General features: G+C 39.2%; 1 protein-coding gene across 10 annotated transcripts in view; it reads right to left on the reverse strand.

Annotated features, from left to right (window-relative positions):
• Positions 1-26371, reverse strand: part of LOC117402946 (transcriptional-regulating factor 1) — a 68410-nt gene that overhangs the window by 24948 nt on the left and 17091 nt on the right. For 9 of the 10 annotated variants that reach the window (XM_034004657.3, XM_034004658.3, XM_034004659.3 and 6 more), the window contains exon 2: positions 23721-23775. The exons of the other annotated variant lie outside the window; for it this stretch is intronic. The gene's annotated coding sequence lies outside the window, so the exon portion shown is untranslated. The remainder of the gene's footprint in view (positions 1-23720; positions 23776-26371) is intronic. 10 annotated transcript variants of the gene reach the window in all.

Raw genomic sequence — 26371 nt, forward strand, 5'->3', positions numbered from 1 at the left:
GTATACCGTGACATCCCTAACTGTAACTTGTTCTACATGTTAGTGCCATGCAGTGGTACACTTGTATGTGTATGGATATGGTTCTGACTAACAAAATAAAATGAATGTATGCAAACATTCAAATGTTTTGTTTCCTGGTTATTGGATTTATTTATTTATTTGTTTGTTTTGTTTTAATTGACGAAGCAGCACTGTTTATACTTTTACGTCAGTGCGACCTAGAAAATGATTTTTACCGTAAACTATACATTTCAGTTGATTAAACTTCCACAAGCTTGCAGCTTTTTTTTTTTTTTTTTTTTTTAATTGTAGAGCTTTTCTGGAGGGGGCAAGTTGGCCAACTCATAGGCAGTCTTGACTGTGTCTGCTATCCACTTGGACAGCTGCTGCTTAGACAGGGCTTGGCCATGTGATTTCGCCCCATAGCAGACAAATTGTTCAGAATGCCTCCAACTTTTCATCCTGTCAACATAGTACGCCAGGCAGGATTGGTACAGAGCATAACCTTTGTCCTGGCCTCTGTGAAAATTAAGCAGGCTTTTGCTATCAAGAATGCCTGCATCTCAAGAAGTGAACTCCTTGGGAGGCAGAGTTAATCTTGACATGGCAAGCTGAAATAGCTGCCAGATAGACCTTTAACCCTTTGCGGTCCATTTACTCGGTGCCTGTCAGGCATCTAATTTATTTTTACACAAGCGGTTTATTTTACATGCGCAGTTTAAAAGTAATTTCTCACAGTAAAACAGGTTTAAAAGGCACTGCATATCAACAGGACACTCAGTACTGCATCTCCAGCCCTGCCCCACTCCTTGTTCGCTGTATTTTTCACATACCTCTTCATAGTAGTGCATACTGATAAATCATCTCCTGATCACTCGATTTATCACCAAACTCCTCAATAAATGCTATCCAAGTCTTATTACTATAATATCTCAAAAAGCTTGGCAAATGTTCGCGATTCTCTTTTGAGCGCTGGATGCGGAAGCAGCTATCTTGTTTGTTTATGTTCGTGTTATCTCTGTGGTGCCGGGGCTATGTGTATTGCTCAGATCCGCCTCTTTTTTCAGCTTCTCTCGGCCATTGAAAGCTTTTCTCTGCTTTTTCCAGAGAAAAAACTACTAGGGACCTATGTATGAAGCCTTTTTGATGATGTCGGACAGGAAAGAAAAAATTGTAATGGTCGGACCTGGTCCGACATAGGACCGCAAAGGGTTAAATGCAGAGGGGTTTTTTCCCTCGTCAAACAGGTCCTGCAAAATTGCAGTATTACTGCCATGGGACAAGTCGTAGGGTCGAACCCATGAGGCAGGCACCACGTCTGAAAGAAGCCTCACTTGTAGGGTGTCAAAAACCCTGTTGGACAGACCCAGATGGCGCAAATGCAGCCGTTCAGGGGCCAGACCCAGAACTACAGGCTTGATGGGTCGTTATGCCACAACTCTCCACGGCTGGCCGCTCAGTAGCTGCATCAGGGTTTAACACCTTGGCACAGTCCTGCCTGATTTTCTCCAGACACAGAGGGAGCAAGACGAGCGGTGGGAAGGCATATAACAATTGCCTCGGCCACTGGTCCCTGCCTCCTATTATGGAGAACCAGAGGGGACAATGGGTTGATTCCTGGTAGGCAAAGAGATCTATCTCTGCTCTCCTGAACCTCTCCCAAATGAGGCTCACCACCTCAGGGTTAGCTTCCACTCTGAGGTGTTGGGACCCTCCTTGTACTGCCTGCAGATGTACTGCCTGCACTGAGAGGAAGTTCTTGTGTACCCAGAGAAAAAGCTTGCAGTCCACGCGATGGAGGCTGGGTGAACTGAGGCCGCCCTGGTAGTTGATGTAAGCCTTCACTGTTGTGTTGTCTGTACGGACAAGCACATGTCTCCCTCGAACCTTCTTCAAAAAATGCTGCAAGGCTAAGTAAAATGCCTGCGGCACCAAAACATGAAGGGTTCCACACCCCCAGCGCCCCTTGCCATTCCACACAGTGCCACAGCTCAGGCTAGACAAGTCCATGGCGACGACCTCCTTTCTGGTGACACTGCCCAGCGCTATGCCGAGGCATAGATGGGCAGGCTGTTTGCATCAAGAGCGTGCCTGCAGAGGGCGCATGTGCAGGAGACCCAAAGGTTCTGGAACTTTACTACCATGAGAGCTCTGTTGAGCTAAAACAGCTTTAACACAGGCAGCTATTCCCTGCACTCTGCCGTCCAACAGAGTGGACAGCATGGACCTGGAGTCCAAGCACACTCTTAGATAGCAGGCTAAAGGCGTGAGCTGGCTCTTCACATGATTCACCGCAAGGCTCAACCATTGAAGGTGGCTGGTGACAAGTTCTGTGTGGGCGTCTGTGCTGAAGACAGAACACAAATGAGCCAGTCGTCCAAATAATCAAGTACTCTGATGCCTCGAGTCTCAATGGGGACAGGATAGCTTTCATGCACTTTGAAAAAGCACAGGGAGCTAGAGAGAGGCCAAATGGCAAGACCCGGAACTCATACGCTGTTCTCTGAAAGGCGAACCGCAGGTACTTCCTGTGCGCTGGTTTTATGGGATGTGGAAATAGGTGTCTTTGAGGTCCACTGTGGTGAACCAGTCGCCTGGCCTGATTGACTGCAACAGTTATTGAATTGTCAACATTTTGAACCTCCTTTGGCTCAGATACAAGTTGACCCGTCTGAGGTCGAGTATAGGTCTGAGGCAGAGTATAGGTCTGAGGCCACAATCCCGCTTGGGTACTGGAGGGGGTGTACCACAGCGGTGTCCTGTGGGTCCGTGACTGATGCTGCTTGAATTGCAGTGAGTAGCCGGTCTGAACAGTAGTAAGCACCCAGATGTCTGTAGTGCACTGACGCCTATACTCCAGATGGCTCCCTGAGAAGGGGCCCTAGGCATGTGGCAGCAAACCCCTAGGACTGCTGTGCAGCTTGTGGCTTGGCCTGAGGCTTGTTGTACCATTTATATCTTGCAAATCGGGTTTGCCGTTTCCCATCCACTTAAAAAATAAAAGCATTGTTTATATTACAGGGCCGAGATGACTTGCATGGTCACGTATAGCTCTTCAACTTCATTCATGAAATACACACTTATGCTTTCCCCGATTTAGTGAAATTAAATATGCCTAACCTCCTTGTGAACTGCACGTAATTATTATTTCTTGCCAAATGCCCTTACCCAGTAATGTGCATATGAACATTACCTTAAAAGATAACTGAAAATCAAAAGCTTACCTAAAAAAGCTGGATGAGTGAATTCATTCTTTTGATTTCTGCATCAGAAATCTTGAGCAGGCAATGTGTTTGTACTGGTTCATAGTACTCTGACATTATTGTTTTTATTAAGTCAGCACTGAAAGCCGTGTTCACGTTTAATTTCTTTGGGTAGTTTTGGGCCACAGAGTTTATTTGGGAATGGTATATTATATAATAATAATTATGAGAATAATAATGTGACGTCTGAAAAAAAACAAATGCAAGAGAACTGATTATGTGCAGTGGACAGCCTAGTAGTATTAAGCACTAGTGCACAGGGTAAGAAAGAAATCTATGGTAATCATTTTTATATCTGTATGAAGCGTCTTATAGATGCAGCTATTTAAAAATGTATTTTTGATATAAAAAGTAAAAAAGGTACGAAATTGTTTAATTAAGGCTGGTTTAAAAAAAAATATATATATATATATATATATATATTATATATATATATTCCCCATGCAATGCATTCCCTTGTGCCTATCTGAGGTGAAATGTATTTTTGCAATGTGAAATAGGGGACATTGCATGGACTGTATATCAAATAAAATGCTTCAATAGATTAAATAAATCAAATAAAAGAAGATACAAGGAGGGAGAAAGCCTCACTCCTAGACAACTCCGCTACTTGGCTCCCTGTCAAACTGCGAGACAGTAAAATTCCTGGAATGCAAACAAGGGAGGAAGCTCTGCTTATTATTTCGGAAAGATTACAGCTGCATACAGTTATAGCTGCTTTCATTGAGGGCTTTCGTCTGTTAACAAGAAAAAGCCTAGTGTAACACACTGTACTGTGTTACTACACAAGATATGCTGTACACACACTTGGCAGGCAGAGACGAAAATAAATGTTGTGTATTACAATATACAAAATATTAAAGTGTGGATACAAAGAATTTGGTAGTCTACCACTTCTTTTGAGCTTCCTGTTTTCTGTGAGCTACAGATATTCTTGTCTCACTCCTATGTACTGTACGGTGCAATATATCCGCTAGCATTTAGTACTGCAATGCTTCCTTATGTAAATATTTATTATTTACTTTTGTGTAAAAATAAATAGTTTTTGTCCCCCAAACCTTATTTTCCATTTGGGCCCTTCTAGTCATGTGACTAGTAGACTGTATAAAAGCAGTGTACAGTCGACCCAATCCTGACCTTTACCCTGGGTGTGCTACCTAGAAATTAACAGATTGGTCAGCAGTGCTGGAAGTCAGGAACAAAGTCCATACTGGTTTCATTTGCATGGCAACAAAACTGCACAGTAAACATGGCTTGTTACAAAATGAGATTCAGTTTATTCATCTCAATGCTTTTCTAAAAATGCATTATTGTCTTTGAACTAGTTAGTCTATTTAAGGGAAAGCACTAAGGAGGTATCAAATTTCACTAAACCCGAAGCAATTACTATAGATCCTGTAATGCTGGGACGAACAGTTTCGGATATTTTTTTTTATTTAAACTTATACAGGTGCACTCCACTTATAGCGGATTCTGTTCGAACAGAGTTCCGTTTACAACGTATTGAGGAGGCATGTCCCTGCCGAACAACATGGACTTCAATGGGGAATTACTCTGGTTAAAATGGACTAGTTTATATACGGTTTAATACGTACAGTTTTCCTGCTCCACAGGCATGTCTTTTGCATTTAATCCGTGCAGTTTACTATATGCAGTACCATTTTATTAGGGTAAAAGCTTGGCAAATGTTCGCGATTCTCTTTTGAGCGCTGGATGCGGAAGCAGCTATCTTGTTTGTTTATGTTCGTGTTATCTCTGTGGTGCCGGGGCTATGTGTATTGCTCAGATCCGCCTCTTTTTTCAGCTTCTCTCGGCCATTGAAAGCTTTTCTCTGCTTTTTCCAGAGAAAAAACTACTAGGGACCTATGTATGAAGCCTTTTTGATGATGTCGGACAGGAAAGAAAAAATTGTAATGGTCGGACCTGGTCCGACATAGGACCGCAAAGGGTTAAATGCAGAGGGGTTTTTTCCCTCGTCAAACAGGTCCTGCAAAATTGCAGTATTACTGCCATGGGACAAGTCGTAGGGTCGAACCCATGAGGCAGGCACCACGTCTGAAAGAAGCCTCACTTGTAGGGTGTCAAAAACCCTGTTGGACAGACCCAGATGGCGCAAATGCAGCCGTTCAGGGGCCAGACCCAGAACTACAGGCTTGATGGGTCGTTATGCCACAACTCTCCACGGCTGGCCGCTCAGTAGCTGCATCAGGGTTTAACACCTTGGCACAGTCCTGCCTGATTTTCTCCAGACACAGAGGGAGCAAGACGAGCGGTGGGAAGGCATATAACAATTGCCTCGGCCACTGGTCCCTGCCTCCTATTATGGAGAACCAGAGGGGACAATGGGTTGATTCCTGGTAGGCAAAGAGATCTATCTCTGCTCTCCTGAACCTCTCCCAAATGAGGCTCACCACCTCAGGGTTAGCTTCCACTCTGAGGTGTTGGGACCCTCCTTGTACTGCCTGCAGATGTACTGCCTGCACTGAGAGGAAGTTCTTGTGTACCCAGAGAAAAAGCTTGCAGTCCACGCGATGGAGGCTGGGTGAACTGAGGCCGCCCTGGTAGTTGATGTAAGCCTTCACTGTTGTGTTGTCTGTACGGACAAGCACATGTCTCCCTCGAACCTTCTTCAAAAAATGCTGCAAGGCTAAGTAAAATGCCTGCGGCACCAAAACATGAAGGGTTCCACACCCCCAGCGCCCCTTGCCATTCCACACAGTGCCACAGCTCAGGCTAGACAAGTCCGTGGCGACGACCTCCTTTCTGGTGACACTGCCCAGCGCTATGCCGAGGCATAGATGGGCAGGCTGTTTGCATCAAGAGCGTGCCTGCAGAGGGCGCATGTGCAGGAGACCCAAAGGTTCTGGAACTTTACTACCATGAGAGCTCTGTTGAGCTAAAACAGCTTTAACACAGGCAGCTATTCCCTGCACTCTGCCGTCCAACAGAGTGGACAGCATGGACCTGGAGTCCAAGCACACTCTTAGATAGCAGGCTAAAGGCGTGAGCTGGCTCTTCACATGATTCACCGCAAGGCTCAACCATTGAAGGTGGCTGGTGACAAGTTCTGTGTGGGCGTCTGTGCTGAAGACAGAACACAAATGAGCCAGTCGTCCAAATAATCAAGTACTCTGATGCCTCGAGTCTCAATGGGGACAGGATAGCTTTCATGCACTTTGAAAAAGCACAGGGAGCTAGAGAGAGGCCAAATGGCAAGACCCGGAACTCATACGCTGTTCTCTGAAAGGCGAACCGCAGGTACTTCCTGTGCGCTGGTTTTATGGGATGTGGAAATAGGTGTCTTTGAGGTCCACTGTGGTGAACCAGTCGCCTGGCCTGATTGACTGCAACAGTTATTGAATTGTCAACATTTTGAACCTCCTTTGGCTCAGATACAAGTTGACCCGTCTGAGGTCGAGTATAGGTCTGAGGCAGAGTATAGGTCTGAGGCCACAATCCCGCTTGGGTACTGGAGGGGGTGTACCACAGCGGTGTCCTGTGGGTCCGTGACTGATGCTGCTTGAATTGCAGTGAGTAGCCGGTCTGAACAGTAGTAAGCACCCAGATGTCTGTAGTGCACTGACGCCTATACTCCAGATGGCTCCCTGAGAAGGGGCCCTAGGCATGTGGCAGCAAACCCCTAGGACTGCTGTGCAGCTTGTGGCTTGGCCTGAGGCTTGTTGTACCATTTATATCTTGCAAATCGGGTTTGCCGTTTCCCATCCACTTAAAAAATAAAAGCATTGTTTATATTACAGGGCCGAGATGACTTGCATGGTCACGTATAGCTCTTCAACTTCATTCATGAAATACACACTTATGCTTTCCCCGATTTAGTGAAATTAAATATGCCTAACCTCCTTGTGAACTGCACGTAATTATTATTTCTTGCCAAATGCCCTTACCCAGTAATGTGCATATGAACATTACCTTAAAAGATAACTGAAAATCAAAAGCTTACCTAAAAAAGCTGGATGAGTGAATTCATTCTTTTGATTTCTGCATCAGAAATCTTGAGCAGGCAATGTGTTTGTACTGGTTCATAGTACTCTGACATTATTGTTTTTATTAAGTCAGCACTGAAAGCCGTGTTCACGTTTAATTTCTTTGGGTAGTTTTGGGCCACAGAGTTTATTTGGGAATGGTATATTATATAATAATAATTATGAGAATAATAATGTGACGTCTGAAAAAAAACAAATGCAAGAGAACTGATTATGTGCAGTGGACAGCCTAGTAGTATTAAGCACTAGTGCACAGGGTAAGAAAGAAATCTATGGTAATCATTTTTATATCTGTATGAAGCGTCTTATAGATGCAGCTATTTAAAAATGTATTTTTGATATAAAAAGTAAAAAAGGTACGAAATTGTTTAATTAAGGCTGGTTTAAAAAAAAAATATATATATATATATATATATATTATATATATATATTCCCCATGCAATGCATTCCCTTGTGCCTATCTGAGGTGAAATGTATTTTTGCAATGTGAAATAGGGGACATTGCATGGACTGTATATCAAATAAAATGCTTCAATAGATTAAATAAATCAAATAAAAGAAGATACAAGGAGGGAGAAAGCCTCACTCCTAGACAACTCCGCTACTTGGCTCCCTGTCAAACTGCGAGACAGTAAAATTCCTGGAATGCAAACAAGGGAGGAAGCTCTGCTTATTATTTCGGAAAGATTACAGCTGCATACAGTTATAGCTGCTTTCATTGAGGGCTTTCGTCTGTTAACAAGAAAAAGCCTAGTGTAACACACTGTACTGTGTTACTACACAAGATATGCTGTACACACACTTGGCAGGCAGAGACGAAAATAAATGTTGTGTATTACAATATACAAAATATTAAAGTGTGGATACAAAGAATTTGGTAGTCTACCACTTCTTTTGAGCTTCCTGTTTTCTGTGAGCTACAGATATTCTTGTCTCACTCCTATGTACTGTACGGTGCAATATATCCGCTAGCATTTAGTACTGCAATGCTTCCTTATGTAAATATTTATTATTTACTTTTGTGTAAAAATAAATAGTTTTTGTCCCCCAAACCTTATTTTCCATTTGGGCCCTTCTAGTCATGTGACTAGTAGACTGTATAAAAGCAGTGTACAGTCGACCCAATCCTGACCTTTACCCTGGGTGTGCTACCTAGAAATTAACAGATTGGTCAGCAGTGCTGGAAGTCAGGAACAAAGTCCATACTGGTTTCATTTGCATGGCAACAAAACTGCACAGTAAACATGGCTTGTTACAAAATGAGATTCAGTTTATTCATCTCAATGCTTTTCTAAAAATGCATTATTGTCTTTGAACTAGTTAGTCTATTTAAGGGAAAGCACTAAGGAGGTATCAAATTTCACTAAACCCGAAGCAATTACTATAGATCCTGTAATGCTGGGACGAACAGTTTCGGATATTTTTTTTTATTTAAACTTATACAGGTGCACTCCACTTATAGCGGATTCTGTTCGAACAGAGTTCCGTTTACAACGTATTGAGGAGGCATGTCCCTGCCGAACAACATGGACTTCAATGGGGAATTACTCTGGTTAAAATGGACTAGTTTATATACGGTTTAATACGTACAGTTTTCCTGCTCCACAGGCATGTCTTTTGCATTTAATCCGTGCAGTTTACTATATGCAGTACCATTTTATTAGGGTCAGTTTTCCTGTTCCACAGGTAGATATTTTGCATAAATAAGGTATATCGAGGACAGTAAATGACATTGTTGCAGTTTAATTTTATTCTATGTTTTTGTTGGCACAGCCTTTGTATCAAATTTATTTTGTATAGCGCCTTTCATGCCAAGGCATCCGAAAGTGCTTCACATGACAAATAAATATACTATACAATATAATATAATAAAATCTAGAACATCCAAAAACAAAATGGGGGAAAAAATAAATAAAATACATCTTAACAAAATTCTAAAATGGGCCATCCCGAAAGGCCTCTGCGTAAAGATGTTTTAAGCTTTGATTTAAATGCATTTATTGGAGTCAGCTTTATGGAGTTGTAGAGTTTAAAATGTATACAATTTTAATTACATGTAGCGAAAATATAAATTCGTAAAATGGTACTACTTATTACATTGTACGGCCCACAGGGGCGTGTTTTATATAAATAGTAAACTCCTGTTCTTTGGCGTTTAAGCTTTCTTGTATTGTTTATATTTAAGGTACTTATGTTTGCAGTTACATACAGCAAATTGTGTTTACTACATACTTCGTTTATAACGTACTGATTTCCACCGTCCTCTGGAGTCCGTTATATGTGGAGTGCACCTGTACAGTATGTTTTATATAAGCAAACATGAATATGGAGAGTTTTGCCACCAAATACATTTCAAGCAGTGTTTGTCAGAAAATCCAAATATCTGTCCCAGTGCTACGATTAGAAGTGCTTGCGTTGACTTCTTCGCAATTCAGCCCCAGAAGCAAAATCAGCTTTAAAATGTCCAAACGTCTGGAATTCTCTCCCTCTGCCACATCACCCTGCCCATCTCCAACTAGCGTGCTGCCGATTAACAATCTGAAGATGTCAGCAATTTTGTTGTTTCTTTTTTTCAGCGCCTGGCCAAGGCTGAAGTCATTGAGATACTGAAACCAAACAAAAGAGCTCAGGCTGACTTGGTGTTGGTGGTGACAATGGTTTACCTTTGGGAGGGTAGCTAGTCATGAGTTTCAGCACGAGTGACCCCACCTGCCACCCCTCCTGTGCTCAATGGTAATAATCTAAACTGATGAGGTAGCGCTGTGCTGCAGATACTACAAAAGAAAACTGCTGACTTGCTCACTGCCACACCAGACCTGTGAAACAGTTCATAAAATGAGGCTCCCCATTTAGAAAATACATGAGTAACAGGGCAAAGAGCAGAAGGTGGAGCAGTGTGGGTCAAAGCAACAGCCTTTCACCTGGGGGGCTGTGTTGTGGCTCACAAGTGAAATGCGTTTGATGCTCTCAGGTCGACAGCAGTCCACATCCGAAAGCCACTAGTGAGGGATTGAACTGCTCCCTCACCACCTACTGTGTGCAGGTCTTATGCAGACTGCAAGCATTCTCATGGGGCAATTAGGGAGATTTAAAATCCTGTGCAACACGGATCAATCTTTTTTTGTGTCGCTAGAGAATCGTCGTAGGGTCACTGCAGTTCATGTGAGCCAAACAGGAGTTACTACACTAAGTCAAATCTCACTGCATTACTTATTTTTGGAAAGCCGTTGAAAAATGCCTTCAAAATGATACAAGCATTATTACCATCATCCCCCACATGAAAACAATGGGTTAAAAAAAGGTCATAGAAATTGGCACTTACCTCCTACAGACACGTTCTAACTAAGTGGGGGCTAGAAGCTACACAGCTCTTCTTTTGCATGTGTAACAGACTCTTGAGTAGCGGTTAAGACACTCGCTTGCACGCCCAGCTTCCGTCCCGTCACATTGGTGCAGTGACTCTGATCCCATAGGATTTGCTGCAGTCAATCACATGACTACAACATGGCAGCCAATTTCTAAGTGAAAGGTGCAGATAGATTTGTCCCAATGGGTTTTCCAGTAACACTAAACATATGAAGTAGGCATCTCAAAACTTTGCGATATGAGCTGCTGAAGTGTTGGTAGATTTACAGGTACAGTATGCTCCATGTTCTCATTGGATGCCTAAATTAACTAAACAGATGACTACGGAAACCCTTAACCATTATGCAGAATGATACAGCCTATACAACACATTAGAAACCAGGTCAGATAACAGAAATGCAAAAAGGCCACCAACCACTAACCATTTCATCTCTCGGTTCATTTTAATACTCTTATCTGACTCAGCCCTCTGTACTGACTCAGCTATTAAATTGTATTACTCAGTTTTGTAAATATCAAAAATGCATGTAATACGGGTGTGGTTAAAACAAGAACATGGCCAGGTAGTCAAAAGAAAAAGTAGGATTTAAGCGAATGACACACAGTCATTCAAATATTTAACAAGTTGCATCTGAGGCAAAAATAACTTCTAAAGAAAACTCAATAATGAAAGCTATTGGAGAAACATGCACTTTAAGAAATGATAAGATTAAGATTGAGTTTGTTAAAAGACAGTTTGGGTTTAATATTAAGTGAAGCAGCCAAATGGCAGATGGCATGGAAGTTCTTAGTGGACCCTAAATTTTATGATAGCTGGTGGGACCTGATCTTTAGAGGGACATGTGTACTGATGACCGCTGCATTTTTGTCAACTTTATTGATGTGTTATTTGAAATGTTTGCTCAAGAGCTATAGATCGGAACTGAAGGATGTGCGACGCCAAGCACTGAATGAGTATATGCCATTGACATCCACACAGAAGGAGCGAGACAGGGGAATTGTACATAAAGGTTTATTTTACTATTTTTGTAGCTTGAAACACATAACTACCACGCATGGTAAATATTTACACATATTGTAATGACCGTAGCATGATAGTTTAGACTTGGGTGTATACGGAGTTCATTCCCAGTGAAGAGGACATCGGGTGACTCGGGGTATCTCGTGGGCGACCCTGTCACGGTAGGACCCCCCCATCTTTATTTCTAAAAGTGTCACATGTTGGATAACATGGAAAGAAGTCTGAATGCAATATAAGATACACGTGTTTGCAGGTTTGTACGCTCTGTTAGTTTTAAAAGGAGATTATCAGAGGAGGTATAGTAACTGGTAAATGCAAGTTTGCAATGATTTCATTTAAATTGCACCGACAACGACCGTCTGACTGCTGGAATAAATACAATCGCACATTGCTGGAGGAACAGATGCGCTCAAGAGATAACATAGGAAGCACAAAAAAACAAAGGGCCACACCAAGATAACACCATCTTAGGCAGTGTGAGGCAGAACCAGTTTTCTTTACAACACATACGAGATTGAACCCGCAAAGAGAAGGAAGGAGGGTGGGGCTGAGGTCAGTGGCTACTTAATCAAGGTGCACTCAGCTAAGGTCACTTCTCTCTTTCATTCAGACTGGTATTGGAGACCAGTCGATCGAGAAGTCCTGGAGGATCAAACCTACAGTATTGCATTATATTATTCTGTTCTGTTTTGTTTTGAGGTTTTGCACCGTGCAGTTTGCATATGAAAGTGTGAGCTGTACTGTTTTGCTTTGAATGTTCTTTTTGTTTCCAGAATTAAACCTGTATATATTGAATAAACCAAACTAATATCTGATGAAAAGGACTGTGCATTTCTTTCATCAAGAAACAACTACTCAATATTTTTTTTTTTTTTTAAACTACTTCAAAAGATTCTAAAATAAATCTAAAAAAAGGACAATAAAACAAAAGGCTGCTAAAAAGTAAATATTGTTAGCCCTGGTTAACAATAATTATGTCTCCTCTTCTAGTTTAACACCACAGGATTGGGTTGGGCACGGTTCATTTCAGCAGTTTCTGTGCCAAAACTATGGAAACTTCTTCTCTACGGTTGTCAGAATAACAACTGTGGTCAAACTTGAAAACTAATAAATCATTCCTTTAACCTGTCCCCTCCCCCTCTTCTCCTTCATTCTGGACCAGAGTATTCAATACATACAAAAACTATTTAAGCATAAAAGCACTACTATAGAATACAGACGAGACAGTCTAGGTGTTAACCTCAGTACGTTTAAAACAAATACATCATTTACATTAAAGTGTTTGCCAAAAAAGTCTATTAAAATAAATGTGCTTTGTGTACAGAACGCAAAAGTAGCTACACTATAGATGGTTACAATGAATTGGAATGTCTAATATCCAAACAGAAAAGGGGTAGTGAAACCAGCTATTTTGTGTAGCGAAACTGCACCTAAAGTTACTCTTCCGCTGTGAAGTAGTATGCAAATCTGTCACCCGACAAGGAACAGACTGCAGCCCTCCCAGGACCCCTCTCTATAGTAAACTCCCTCCTCACAACCAGCATCCCATTGAGACCCCTCGCTGTAAATCCTTTTAAATCTAAATAATTCACTCACTTTATATACAATAATGCTGAGTGGTGATGCCTTTGGTTTGACCGTACTGCATCAGACTAGGGGTGAGCATTTTGAAAAAGAAAACTTATTTTGGGCACTCAAGCACAACACATTTCAAGTACTCATTCTGAAATGCTTGTCCAATAAAACTCATGGGTTTTTACTTTTGTACTGTTATTATACTGGCATAAATATTATTCTATTAGTTCTCGATTCATCATTTTAAACCCTGATTTGTCTGTCAGTTCAGTTCACATCTCAGTTTACTCTCAAGCACAGACTGACAATTGTGCCAAATTGTGTGGTGGTGATGATGATGTCCAATGTGGGTTAGACCAGTCAACTGATTTCAATCCAAGCCTGTTTTTACTGTACACTAAATACAGCGTGCATACATATGATACAATACTCACTGTAGCACAATCCATCCAAATCCAATTACATTGACACCATTTTTTGCTAATAATGTCACTCTGAAACACTTTTGCTGCCTTAAACTAACCGTCCCGATTATTTGGTACTAGTTTTATAACAGTTAGAAAATTTGGTACTAGTTTTAACACTAGCAGGTTTTTTTTTTTGTTTAATGTCTTATAAAAACACCTGTGTGTTACAGGGTTACCTACAGAACAAAAGAGAATGTCAAAGTAATTGACAAGATATGTATTTCTTCTTTCAAAACAATGATTATATATCGTTAGTAAAGTCTGTGTCTGTGTGGACTGCCTGTGTGGTTTTTGACACAGTTTCCATTTACTGTACATGCTGCTTTCACTATGAATGTGCAGACACAGTGGAGTGCCAGTGGGACTGACATCAGTGCCAGTATCTGTCGCACATCCACCTTGAAAAACCTTAGTCTAACGAAGCATGGTAAAATATGCCTGTATGACACAAACAACACTGAAGGACGGTTGTACAAGATTCAGTGCATTGCAAAGTACTGCTTTTCTGTATTTATTGGACAGCTACAGTATATATGAAGTCAGTACTTCAAATAGGGCTCAGAAATTGACAGAGTGATTACTGCCACAAAAGGGAAATATTTTTTGTACAATATCCACAATCAATTTACTTTGAGAATAACAAATTTGTATACCAAGTTTGAAGGCAGTGTCTCAAAGTGTTAGGTCTTATCTGGAAACTAAACTAAAAGTCACTTGACCATATTGTAAAGCGTTTCCATAACACTGAAAATATGAAGTCGGCATCTCAAAATGATTTATGAGATACAAGACTTGCTGTACAGGATATCAGCTCCCCTCACTGGGGTGCTTAATAAACTATGTGTGAAAACAAATTAATACATTCTAACAAACGTATTTAAATTGCCTTTTATTTCATACAACAAGTTTGAGTGAAAAGTCAAGTCTGACTCATTGCCTGCACAGGTGTTGGTGGTTGAAACTATTCTCTAAAACTGATCTCTTCACAGTGGACTGCTCCCACACTAACTATGTTATTATTTAAAGTGAGTGTTGCTAAGAAAATATTTCCCTTAATCTTACCAGATTTGCACTTCCATTGACTACATACTACACTTAGGGGTAGGTGCACTAAAGTGTTGCGCCTGTCGCAAACGATTCGGAGAGCTAGGGCGAAATGTACTAAACAAGCGCAATGCTGTTACCGACTTTTTAGGGAATGCTTTGCGGCAGCAGTTTTTCTTTGTGGTTCAATCTTAGAAGAATATGTACTTATGGGCTTTCCTGCACAAATTTGCAAAAAGGCGGCACAGATAGTGCAAATGAGGGTTCACAAATAACAAGATGTACTAAAGCCGACGGCAATTGCAACACTTACAATTGCATCAATTTCTTAAGAACTTTTGAAAGCATGTTTTAAACAAAAGCATGTGTCCGCTTTTTCTCGTGTGTTGCCAGTTGTGCTCAATGTATTTGAGACGAACACCCTAGTACCTAATTTTCACTAAAGTCAGGGTGTACTAACAAGCCTTGAAAACAAATTTCTATGACATTTCTGGTTTTCCCAGCATGTTGGGAGCAATAGACTGCACACATGTGCCACTAACCCCTCCAGCTCATTCTGAGCATCTGTATAGGACCATGATCTATTGTGTGTTAATGGTCTAGGCTACTAAGTAGGCCAAGTTAAAAATATTAATAAAAAACTCTACAATCATTTAGTTTCAATTTAAATAATCTTATTTCGCATTGTACACCAATTGTACAATGCAGCAGCGTGATTTATTTTGTATTACCAGTAGGCTAAAGTAAAAAGAAAGTGTGCTAGGTATTCATTTGATTTTACTACTGTACAGTATACTGTACAAATGTATTTTTATATAATATAATGTGTATACTACCTAGCAGTATTAAAATAGGTAAAATTAATACGGAACAGAATGCATTGTATAGATGACGTTTACATTTAACAAAAACTATGTTATTTTGATTCTTGCACCATTGCACGTATAGATGTTATCGTTCGGGCTCCCTCTGCTGCAGCAAGCCACAACAACTCCCGCTATTTATTTGAACAATGTCGCACGACTCTTGCAATGCATGCTAGAGATCGCCAAGATGCAACAAATAATTAGTTGGTATATTGCGGCTCTTTTCATTAACATCTTCTCTTAGTACATACGACAAAATGTATACTTTGCAAATTGCCGCAATGAAAATGCAAATTGCGGTATGTTTGCGCTACGACTGGCCCATCTTAGTACATCTACCCCTTATTTTCCATGTCTTGCTCTCAAGAAATCTGTTACAGCAGTGTCCTGTTACTGACTCAATTTGTTTAAATTACAGGAAAGAAGCTTTTGAATGGGCGGGGCAAATTTTACCCTCCATGTGAAATGACCAAGGAAGTGCAGCACTATCTGAAAACATGGCTTTCAAAGAGCAAGTTTAATCTAAGCACACATTCCTCCTGCCTTGTGAAATACAAAAGAAAAGTTCAGAGGTGTTGACGTTTCAGTCATTGTGTTATTGCTCGGTCTTACAGTTCACAAAATGACCAATAAACTCTTGCATTTTTTTTTTTTTTTTTTACAAAATCCAATCAAATACTGAATGCTGCATAATTGACAATCTTGTGGTTACAGACAGCAATGGAGGGGGAGGAGTCAAGTTGTACTCAAGCTTTTAACATCACTCCACAAGCACTGTTGCTCAGGAGACCTAGATAATAAATTAGCAAGTAAAAGGTTGTCATGTATAGAGAACCAGCAAGGTTCAGAGTAGGTGCCATTAAAGCAAGTGGTTAAAACACCCTGCAGCAAAGCCCTGCCTCTCAAAATGTAGGATGTCACTACAATAAGGGGTGTCTGCTACACTGGTATGTGTACAATACGACATTAACATTTTATTGCACCAGCAGTTTATACATTTTTTTCATGGTTAAAAAAGAGCTGCTTTTTGCAAAGAAAAAAAAAGTATACATTTATATTTTATCGGATTGTTGTTTTCTGCGCTATTTGCTTCCAAAGCACTCTTCATTGGGAGAGTGAAAAATAAAATACAATACAATACTGCAGCATGCTGTAAGATGCTTATTAACAAAAGACTACATTCTGTCAAACTGCATTTCTATTACCTAATAAGTAGTGCCTAGTGCATAGACCACAATACAGAAATAGTGCATGCCTTGTTTGTTAAAAGTAAAATTATACATTTTATTTCTCAATGTACACCCCGCCTCTGTGCGTATAGGTATTATTTTGTATTGGTGTTGTGTTATTTAAAACGTATGGTTTAGTGTGTTAAACAAAATGTTTTGTAATTGTTGTTTTGCAGCATGGTTGGGGTTAAAATTCCCCATCTGTGCTAAACTCATGCAGAATGCGATCGCCTCCATGATTGATTAATTAATTGCTAATCTGGAGACGGTCACCTGTACAAAAACCTGCAGCTTTGCCTAAACGAGGTTGGTTGTTCAGAGGCGGAACTTGAGTAGAGAACTGAAAGAGAAACAACGCTTGCTGCGTGTGCTGGTTATACACCAGCATGATACTTATTTGTTTTGTTCCGTGTCTGTTTTGGCCACCGTGCCACTTTGTTCTGAAGTGAAGTGTTTTGTTTTGTTCACTATTTAATGAATAAACATGTGCATCAGTGCTTCCATACCCCAGTACTGTGTCAGTATTTCCTGCTCTGACATCACCCACAAGCCTATCCGTGACAGGATGCAAGTTATATTTTGAAGCAAAGACCTACCTAATGTATGTGTGATGCCAAACAGCCAATGAGTGAAGGCAATGTCATTGTAACCCAACAGATGACATATGTCATGTACACCATGCTTGTATTTATTCACATTTCTTACCCTTTTTAATATTTCATGAAAGCTGTGGTATTTTTTCTCATTCTTTCATAACTCTGAGAATTTCATACCAACTTACCCACCAATTGCAAATAGTCATTATACTATTAGCAAATAGTCTTTATACTATTAGTTGTTTAGTATAAGTGTGGGACTACACAAACACAGAGAGCCATATTCACAAGTTACCCAGTTATATATATAATTTAATTCCAATTCCCTAGGCAATTGTGTTTTATATATATATATATATATATATATATATATATATATTATATATATATATATACACACATTTAAAATGCAGCATGTTCGTATCAAATGCTGCAACCACTAGCTTGAAACGGACCCAGCTCGTAAGGCAAAGACCAGCATCACGCTTACTTTAAAACAAGTTGATGGGCTGCCAGTGAGTGATCAGCCCCATACCACGGGTTCTTCAGGAAATGAACGCGATGGAAATGTGGAAACTTTTCAACGTTTACAGTAAGTATGGACAGGAAGTACAATGCGGTTCGCTATCATTAACATGTTCTTAAAATGACAAGTACAACTTTTAACACAGCAAATTCCTAGCTTGCTTGTCACATTCAGAGAGATTTGAATCAAAACAAAAAAAAATGCATAGACTAAATTTGGGCACCATAATCTCTGAACCCAACTGCCCTTCTCTAAAATGTCACTGTGGTGGTAATATATCTCTGCCTGTATCTCAAGCACTGCTGCTGTGCTGCCGACAATGTCTTTGTTTATCTGTGTAGCCAAAACTGCCAAAACTCCCTGAGCAATAGTACCAGTATCTAGGGCCTATACTAAATACAGGGAAACCAGGCAAAATGTTAGATTACTATTTAATAAATGCTTTATAAATTCAACCCAGTAAAAAAGAAATGACATCTGAATTACGGTTGTATTGTAATCTTAATAAACTGAGGTGAATAACTCACCAAGTCTAACTTAGTGCTGGGAGAAAGGTTTACATTTTCAAACAAACACAGCTTGAAATGTATTTGGTGTCAAAAATGACCACATTCATACAACTGAATTTATAAATGACTGCATCAAAAATATGCAAAGGAAACCTATGCATATAAGACTTCTGAACTAATAAAACACACATAGCTACACACACACACATACATACATATACACACACACACACACACACCCCTATCATCATCATCATCAACCTTTTTCAATCCTCCCCAAGATTCTTCCACAAAAGCCTGTCTGCTGCGTCTCTCATCCACGTTGCTCCGGCGTGTTTCCTAATTTATATATTAGTGCTGGGGACAAATATCCGAACGAATATTTGACATGTATTCGGATACAAAAATGAGATGTTTGCATTCGCTACAAAACGACAAAAATACCTTGCACTTATTTACCGTCTCACCAGAATTTGCGTGGCAGTTTAAAAAAAATAGCAAATGAAAGAGCTCTGTGTGATATGTGAGTATATATATTATATTATATATATACATAAATTAAACACAGAATCAATACAGCAGCTTGAGCCTCTATTAAAGTTTTAAACAGCAAAAAGTAAACAAACCAGATTATGCGCACGCACCTTTAGTTCTCTCTATGGAAAGCCATCTGGGACAAAAATGCGTTGTGCTGCTTTAGAGCAAGCCAGAATCTCATGGAACAGAAATGCCCAACTTACTGAAAATGTTGTATAATGATTTTTATATAGACTGTATATATATATTATATATATATTTTGTTGTGACTTTGTGATGTGGAATGTAATAAAACGAGAACCAAAACAGTGAGTTCTTTTCCCCCTTCACAATGCCATTTCCACGTTTGTTTTATTTTAAGTGTTTCAAATTAAAATTTCAGTTTTTGTTTGCTTGTTCAGCTACAAAAAAAGGCACAAGTAAACCTCATGTTATGACTTTATGAACTGCTATTTGTAGTTAATTCACTGGGGTAAAGCAAGTTCTGCGTATTCTTTACATATTGTAACGTCTTGCTGTGCACACACACACACACACACACACACAGGGGCCATGCTCCACGCCCCCTGCTGCTATGCTGTCTCTGCCTGCGTTTAGAGCAATATAATGGCTTTTATTACTTTTTGAAAACGAACGAATATCCGAATGGACATTAGTGCTGTTCATCTCAGCACTAATATATATATTAGTAGAAAATAGAAATGCCAGCGCTACAAAGATGCCTCAATCAATTCCAACACACACAAGGTGCTTCGTCCCAGGTAAAAAAAATGAAAAGCAAAATACTTCATATGATGTTTCCACCACTGAAGAATGAAGACGGCAACTCTCACTTAATGAAAAACTTATATCCCAGTGTGTCTCTCAATTATTCATATTTATGCATTAACAATTTATACATATCCAAAAAACAAATTGTTAATTCAATTAAAATATTATAATAGATTCCCAATATATTACATATCCCTGAAAATGGGAATTATTAACATTACAGGAGAGAGATCGCGTGAAGACGCAAAATAAATCCATTGGACGGAAAAATATTGTCTTCCGTTGACCCAAATTCTTGTACAGGTGTTCATTACGTGACAGTGAGCTTTACATTCATAAAAATATACGTCCAGTATAAACTAGCATTACATGTAGACCAGATATTTTCTCTTATATTTTATTTAGCCTTTTATTCCCGAATGTCGTCAGGACGACAGGTCTTGAAAACACATTTCTTAATAAATAATTGGCACAGTACTTGAATGACAAGTTACTTCTATTGGCAGTTTAATCTTGGTTCCTGTCTTCTGAAAAAATAATTATATGACTGAAAAAGAATGCATGTACTGGATGGGAGGCACTGTAAAGTCAAACAGACAGCAGCCATTACAAGCAAACACCAGAAAGTCTTTGTATTTTAGCTGCAGCTGTACCGCGACAACAAAAACCCAGCAACAGGTCTGACTGTTTAACATTAGACCCAATTCACAAAGCTCCAGCTTATTAAAAAGACTGCTTAATTAAATAAAGCTTGATACTCTTACATATTTTTTGTTTAAGAAATCAATTTACAGTAAATCAAGCAGAGTGGAGGTGAAAATAAGACAAAGGGCAGAAGGATATTCATGTTGTAAAAATTCAGACATCCTCTCTGCAGGGCCAGAGCCTCGCTGTCTAACATCACATACAGTGAGCGTGGCAATGGAGTGCTGGAAACCTCCCCCCCGACTTCACTTCAAGGGTCCTGGTTTGCATAACCAGGTCGTTTCTACTGTACACAGAGAAAAAGCTGATTAGTCAGAGTGGAAAGACTAACCACGGCTTTCAGGTATTTCATTACTGTAACACCGAACTCCCCCTCAGTATTACTATAATTAGCTAAACAGTTACTGTGAGAATAAGTGAAGTAAGGCATGTTTGGCTGCCTCCAAGTAGAATGATAAATCACACAAATCATAATTCGATATAATCTGAAATCATGAAAAAAGAACACTCGCCAGTCGTTTAAATGTTTCGGCATATCTTTTAAGGTTTTGACATATCTTTTAAGGTTAAACCCTGCATTTACGGAAATATTGCAAAAAAAAGGAGAAACACCCTGCTAACCTTAACCTTCAAATGAGAACTTAATTGAAGGTCACAAAAACAATGGTAGAACTGGCCAGTGGTAATCCAACCCAGTTGGTAATACAAAGAAATGTTAAAACCCATGACCCATTCAATTTAATACAATAATGCAGGCAAGAAACTCATTACCACCACACAGTATAATAATAAGTCAACAGTGGATATACAAAATCTAAAAGGCAGCAATGAGATTTTCAAGCGTATACTATTTAACACTCCCTCAACCCTACATGCTTGCAATAAACGCAGACAGTGGCTGCTGAACTGCCAACACTCCAGTCGTTTGTCACCACCACTCACTTTCATTCTTGTTTCATAACAGTATCTAGATTGGACCAAACTAAAAACGTATTAATCAAACTGTATAAAATTAGTATCATTACAATCCTACTACACCTGGTCACACTGGACTGCGGTTACTGTATCAAGGGTTTTTATTGTGTGAATTATTTTTATTTAATTTTGGCCCTGAACGGCTGATTTTTGAAGCAAACGACTGTTCTTGTCATATTGTGAAAAGTCTCAGAAATATATTTAAAGATACAATACAAATTATTTCACCTCTAGGCTCCTAAATAATTTAAAACAAAAGCAGGTGCTCTTAGTTTATATAACTAGAGACATCTCAGGGTTCACTTTATATCCCCAGTCTGCATTGACCAAAAAGCCAACTCCAGATTATATGATAACGGACCTTAATTACCTTGTAAAAAAGAGTTCTTGCACTTAGGGTCCTTTGGGCATTTTTCTAGTAAATTCTAAGTATATTATAGTACCAGACAGGCCCAATGCTATGTCCAAGTTTCTTTTAAACAGTCATTTGAAATGCAGTATTAACAAATATGAAAATGTATTAATACTAAAAGAAAATGAATTCAAATGACAAACTTGACTTGTAGTTCTAAATTCAACACTATTGAGTGCTTATTAAGATATGGATGAATTAGGAGAATCACCTGCAATAAAAAAAAGTGACACGGCTGTTATTGTCTACCTAAACTAAAAAAAGATAAACCTAAACTAAAAAAGATAACTCCACTCCAAACTGCAGACCAGTAAACCAATGTTATGTCATTGTGACAGGGCGGAAGCCCTGCCTGTAAATAGTGTTTTGTTTGGCTGTGGGTTTTTCTATAAAGATTTATTATTTTAAAATTTAAGTTTGGCAGGGATGGGGTTAATACCACCCTGCCAAATCCTTGTGGGGAATGTGGCTGGGGCCTCGATTGAATAATTGAAGGTCAATCAAGCCCCAGCCATGTGCTATAAAAGCAAAGCAAAATGCTTTGTTTGGGAGAGAAGTTTGAAAGTTCAGTGAAGGCAATACCCAGCCTGAACCAAGCCAGCCAGCCAGCCAGCCACCGTGACGGCATTGCTTAGGGGTTTGATTTGTTGTGTTTTGTTTAAACATTTTATTTTGGTCCTTGTACCTCGTTTATTTGTCCCTGTGTTTTTGTAAATGTGCGCCTCTGTGCTTTAACTGCAGCTCTCTGTCTCCGAGTCTCTCGTCTGCCGGTAACCAGCCTTGCCAGCTAAGTTACCCTTTCACAGTCATAGACAGTACATAAATATATTACTTCAGGGTTACCTTCCTGTAAAGTTATTCAGTGCTAAAAAGAGTAAAGACAAAACTAAAATAAAACCAGTCATTTATACTGAAATTGAGATTATAAATCATATACAGGAACGTCATTCCTTATTACAGCCTAGTGGGAATCAGAACAGAATGTATTGCAAGAACATACCCATCTAGTACAACTAGAGTTGAAAGGAAACTGTTGTTGGGTAACACCACAATCATTTGCATTATAATAAGATCCACTCCGCAGACCATACCAGCAACTCCTTGTTCACTGCTCATTAGGAGAACATTGTTGCTGCCCTCAATACACAGGCAAAAAACTAGATTTGAATAATATGCTGTCAGGCCTTGAAGTGCTTTTTAATCAATCACACAAAGCACTTGGTTTATTAACATACTTTTGTTGCCGTCTACCTGCTTGACTCATCTTACTCCAACTACAGCAAACATGTCCATTAATTAATGCAAGGTTGAAATAATATGATACAAAACTAAATAACCATTCAAATTAAAAGTAAGAACAGGTGATTTCTAGGTGTACAGTTAATGGGCACTGTACAGCTAATGTATGGCCAAAGACTTGCATGACCCTATAGAATTAACTAATTTTGCTTCATAAAGTCGAATGAAACCTGCTGAATAATGTTACGTTAACATACTGAATTACATATCGCTTTGTAGTTTCCCATATACTTCACGAAAAAACTGACAAATTTAAAAATGTGACATTTCGAAATCTAACCTGAAATACTGAACTACTATTATGGCTTCCGGTAGAAATTTGTGCTTGACACCGATTCGAGGCCTCAGTGCTGACCTCGATTGTTATAATATTTCATTACACACGTCTAGTCTCTAAATCTAGTCTCTGTAAATCGCCTTGGATAAAGGCGTCTGCTAAATAAACAAATAATACTATGGGAGTTGATTCAGGTTTTTAGAATGAAGCTCCTGTGTTAAATTAACTTATTCTGCTTTTCATTTAAAGTGAAAATGATTCATAATTGGCGATCTTACCTTCAAATCCTTTAGCCGCAAACACCTCCAGAAAACCAGCTGGAAGTCATTGAACCTGTTTCGAAAATTAAAATAAAAAAGGTTACTGGGCTGTCGATCCCATGTAAAATAAAAGCCTGCTCTAGGGCTACATAAATAACCATATGATTCCTAAATAACCCTGTTGCTGGCATTCTGTCACGATTGCTTTCAAGAAATATCCAGCAGAAGTGTTATATTATTTCCTGTCCACGAATACTGATTTATTTTGTGGTTTATACTGGTACAGCAATATTACTACAAATTATTTGAGCTTAGCAATATTATATCTTGTACTGCACTTAGTAGTAATACATTATTATATGCTAGTCAATATGACACCAGGGCCGTACCAAGGGGGGGTGTGAGCAGTACGGTTGCACAGAACGCTGACCTGAGGGGGGTGCCGATTGGCTGACAAGTAAAACAAATGTGTGCAATAACGATTCAAAACAAAAATAACACAGCGAAAGAAATAAGGCAAAAAAAAAAAAAAACGTGGTTCAGGTTACCCGACCGACCCTATTTTTTCCCACCCGATCCTAACTATCTTTTGCCGATAACGGGCTAAACTTTTCGGTATCAATCTGAAAAACTGACCACTGTGCGTAGCCACGTTTTAGCTCATGCGATTCTCCGGAAGCCACGTAGCAAACAAGGTCTTCAGTTCACAAACGTTGGGGTCTGAGCAGCATGGCTGCAGCGTATCACCAAGTAGTTGTTTTGCACTACTGTTTGAGAAATGCGACCCCATACCAGAAAAAATAAGTATAACCAGCGTCTGACTCAGTAGCCTACTGCAATTTACAAGTGTCATCGGGAACTGAAATTGACGTGGCAACTGGTTTTTAAAGGGCGATTGCATTTTAATTTCTTAAGAATATTATCACATAACATTTATTGATTCAGCTATGACATTTCCAAAATAAACCAAGTAAAAAAGCTGACCTGTTTTTTTTATTCTTTCCAAAGCTGACAAACTAAAAACTATCCCACAACTCGATGAAAAACAGCACACAGCAGGCACTGCCTCCTTCATGATCCTGCGTTCCTAACAAGACCTCTCAATTTGCTGAAAATAATTGTGAAAGCACAGTGGAAGTTGTTTAATATCATATCAGTGTTTCATATCAGTGTTTACAAATACACAACACAACTGTTTTTATTAAGCTATAATATAAAGCCCTCTGTTCTTTATTTTATTGCATACATTTTGTCGTGTTAATTTTTTATTTGTGACGCACTATTTTGTCTGATTTAATGTCGTATTTTCTTTCTTTTTTTAATTATATGCATTTTATTGCTTGTTTCTTATTCCTGCGATCTGTGATGTCTGTTATATGTTTTATTGTAAAATAACTTTGGGATGCTATATTGTATGTAAAAAGGGCACAAGCGTTAGGCTAATATTGTCTTTTCTTTACGGCTTAACATGCAGCAATCATATTTATTCGATTGGACATTTGCTATTGTGACTGACTGTGCTGTGTCAAAGGATAGTGTGTCATTTTGAAAGATGTTGATATCAAGCTTTTTATATTTTGTGGGTGGAATATCCTCCAGTTTTAAATAATCATTGTCTAATCCTAAACCAGACATGTAGTGTATGTAAAACAGACTTTTTTTTTTTATTTAATTGTATTTGAAATGCTTAAACTTTTTTGGGGGGGACCAGTTAGAAGTGAATATTCAGATTGTTTTCCAAATGGTTTCATGTGGGTACATCCGGTATTAACATTTTTGAAAATCCAGTATTGCACTGAATGTGGCCTTGAGGCCAAATAATATTTCTCAAGAACAGGCGAGGATAGCCCTCCTAGTTTAGAGAGTGAGAGTCTCCTTTTCTTTATTCTGGGCTGAGAACCTTCCATAAAAAACCTACCCAATAGAGAGAATGGCAGCATTTTCCAGTTCAGCATCTTCTACTATTAATTCTAATTATATTGATTATTGGTAACCTAAAACTTAATTCTAATCTTCACATAATATAATTCTTTAAATGCAAATAAACCTTTTTTCCAATCCAGTGGATTTATATCTCGCACAGGGCGCCATCAGTGATTGGCTCTGTATGACACTATAAGGGCTACTGTCATGCAAGTATTTTTATTTTTGTATAAAAAGACATCAGGCTAATATTATCACAATATACTAGGCTTTAGTGTAAAACCTAGACATTACAGAAATATATTAGCAGAACCTGGCAATAAGTTTCAAAGTAATATCAACTGTACCTACAAGCAAAATATAATTTGCTTGGGGGGGGTGTAACTGAAAACAGGACTTACCAATGCTTATTAAAAAAAAAAAAAAAAAAAGAAAAAAAATGGGGCGGGGCTTATTTCACAGATCTTTTTCTGTTATTGTACAGATTTATATAAAATTAACATTCTTGACTTTGATATTGTGTTTGCTCTTTTCCTCAAAATGTACCACAGATGCTCCGCCCTGCCTCTTCCCTGCAGTGGAAATGTACCCAGGTTTATCTGGTGCCCTACCAGACCAGTCCTGCTGGGCGCACTCCTGGCTTGTCTCTGCAGTCGAAAGGAGACAAACAGGTCTGTAGTGCAGAGGTTCAAACCTACTTCGTCACGGCTAGCTAGCTACAGCAAATAACTTGTCTGCGATTATGT

This window comes from Acipenser ruthenus, chromosome 5 (genome assembly GCF_902713425.1).
Source record: "Acipenser ruthenus chromosome 5, fAciRut3.2 maternal haplotype, whole genome shotgun sequence".
NCBI lineage: Eukaryota > Metazoa > Chordata > Actinopteri > Acipenseriformes > Acipenseridae > Acipenser > Acipenser ruthenus.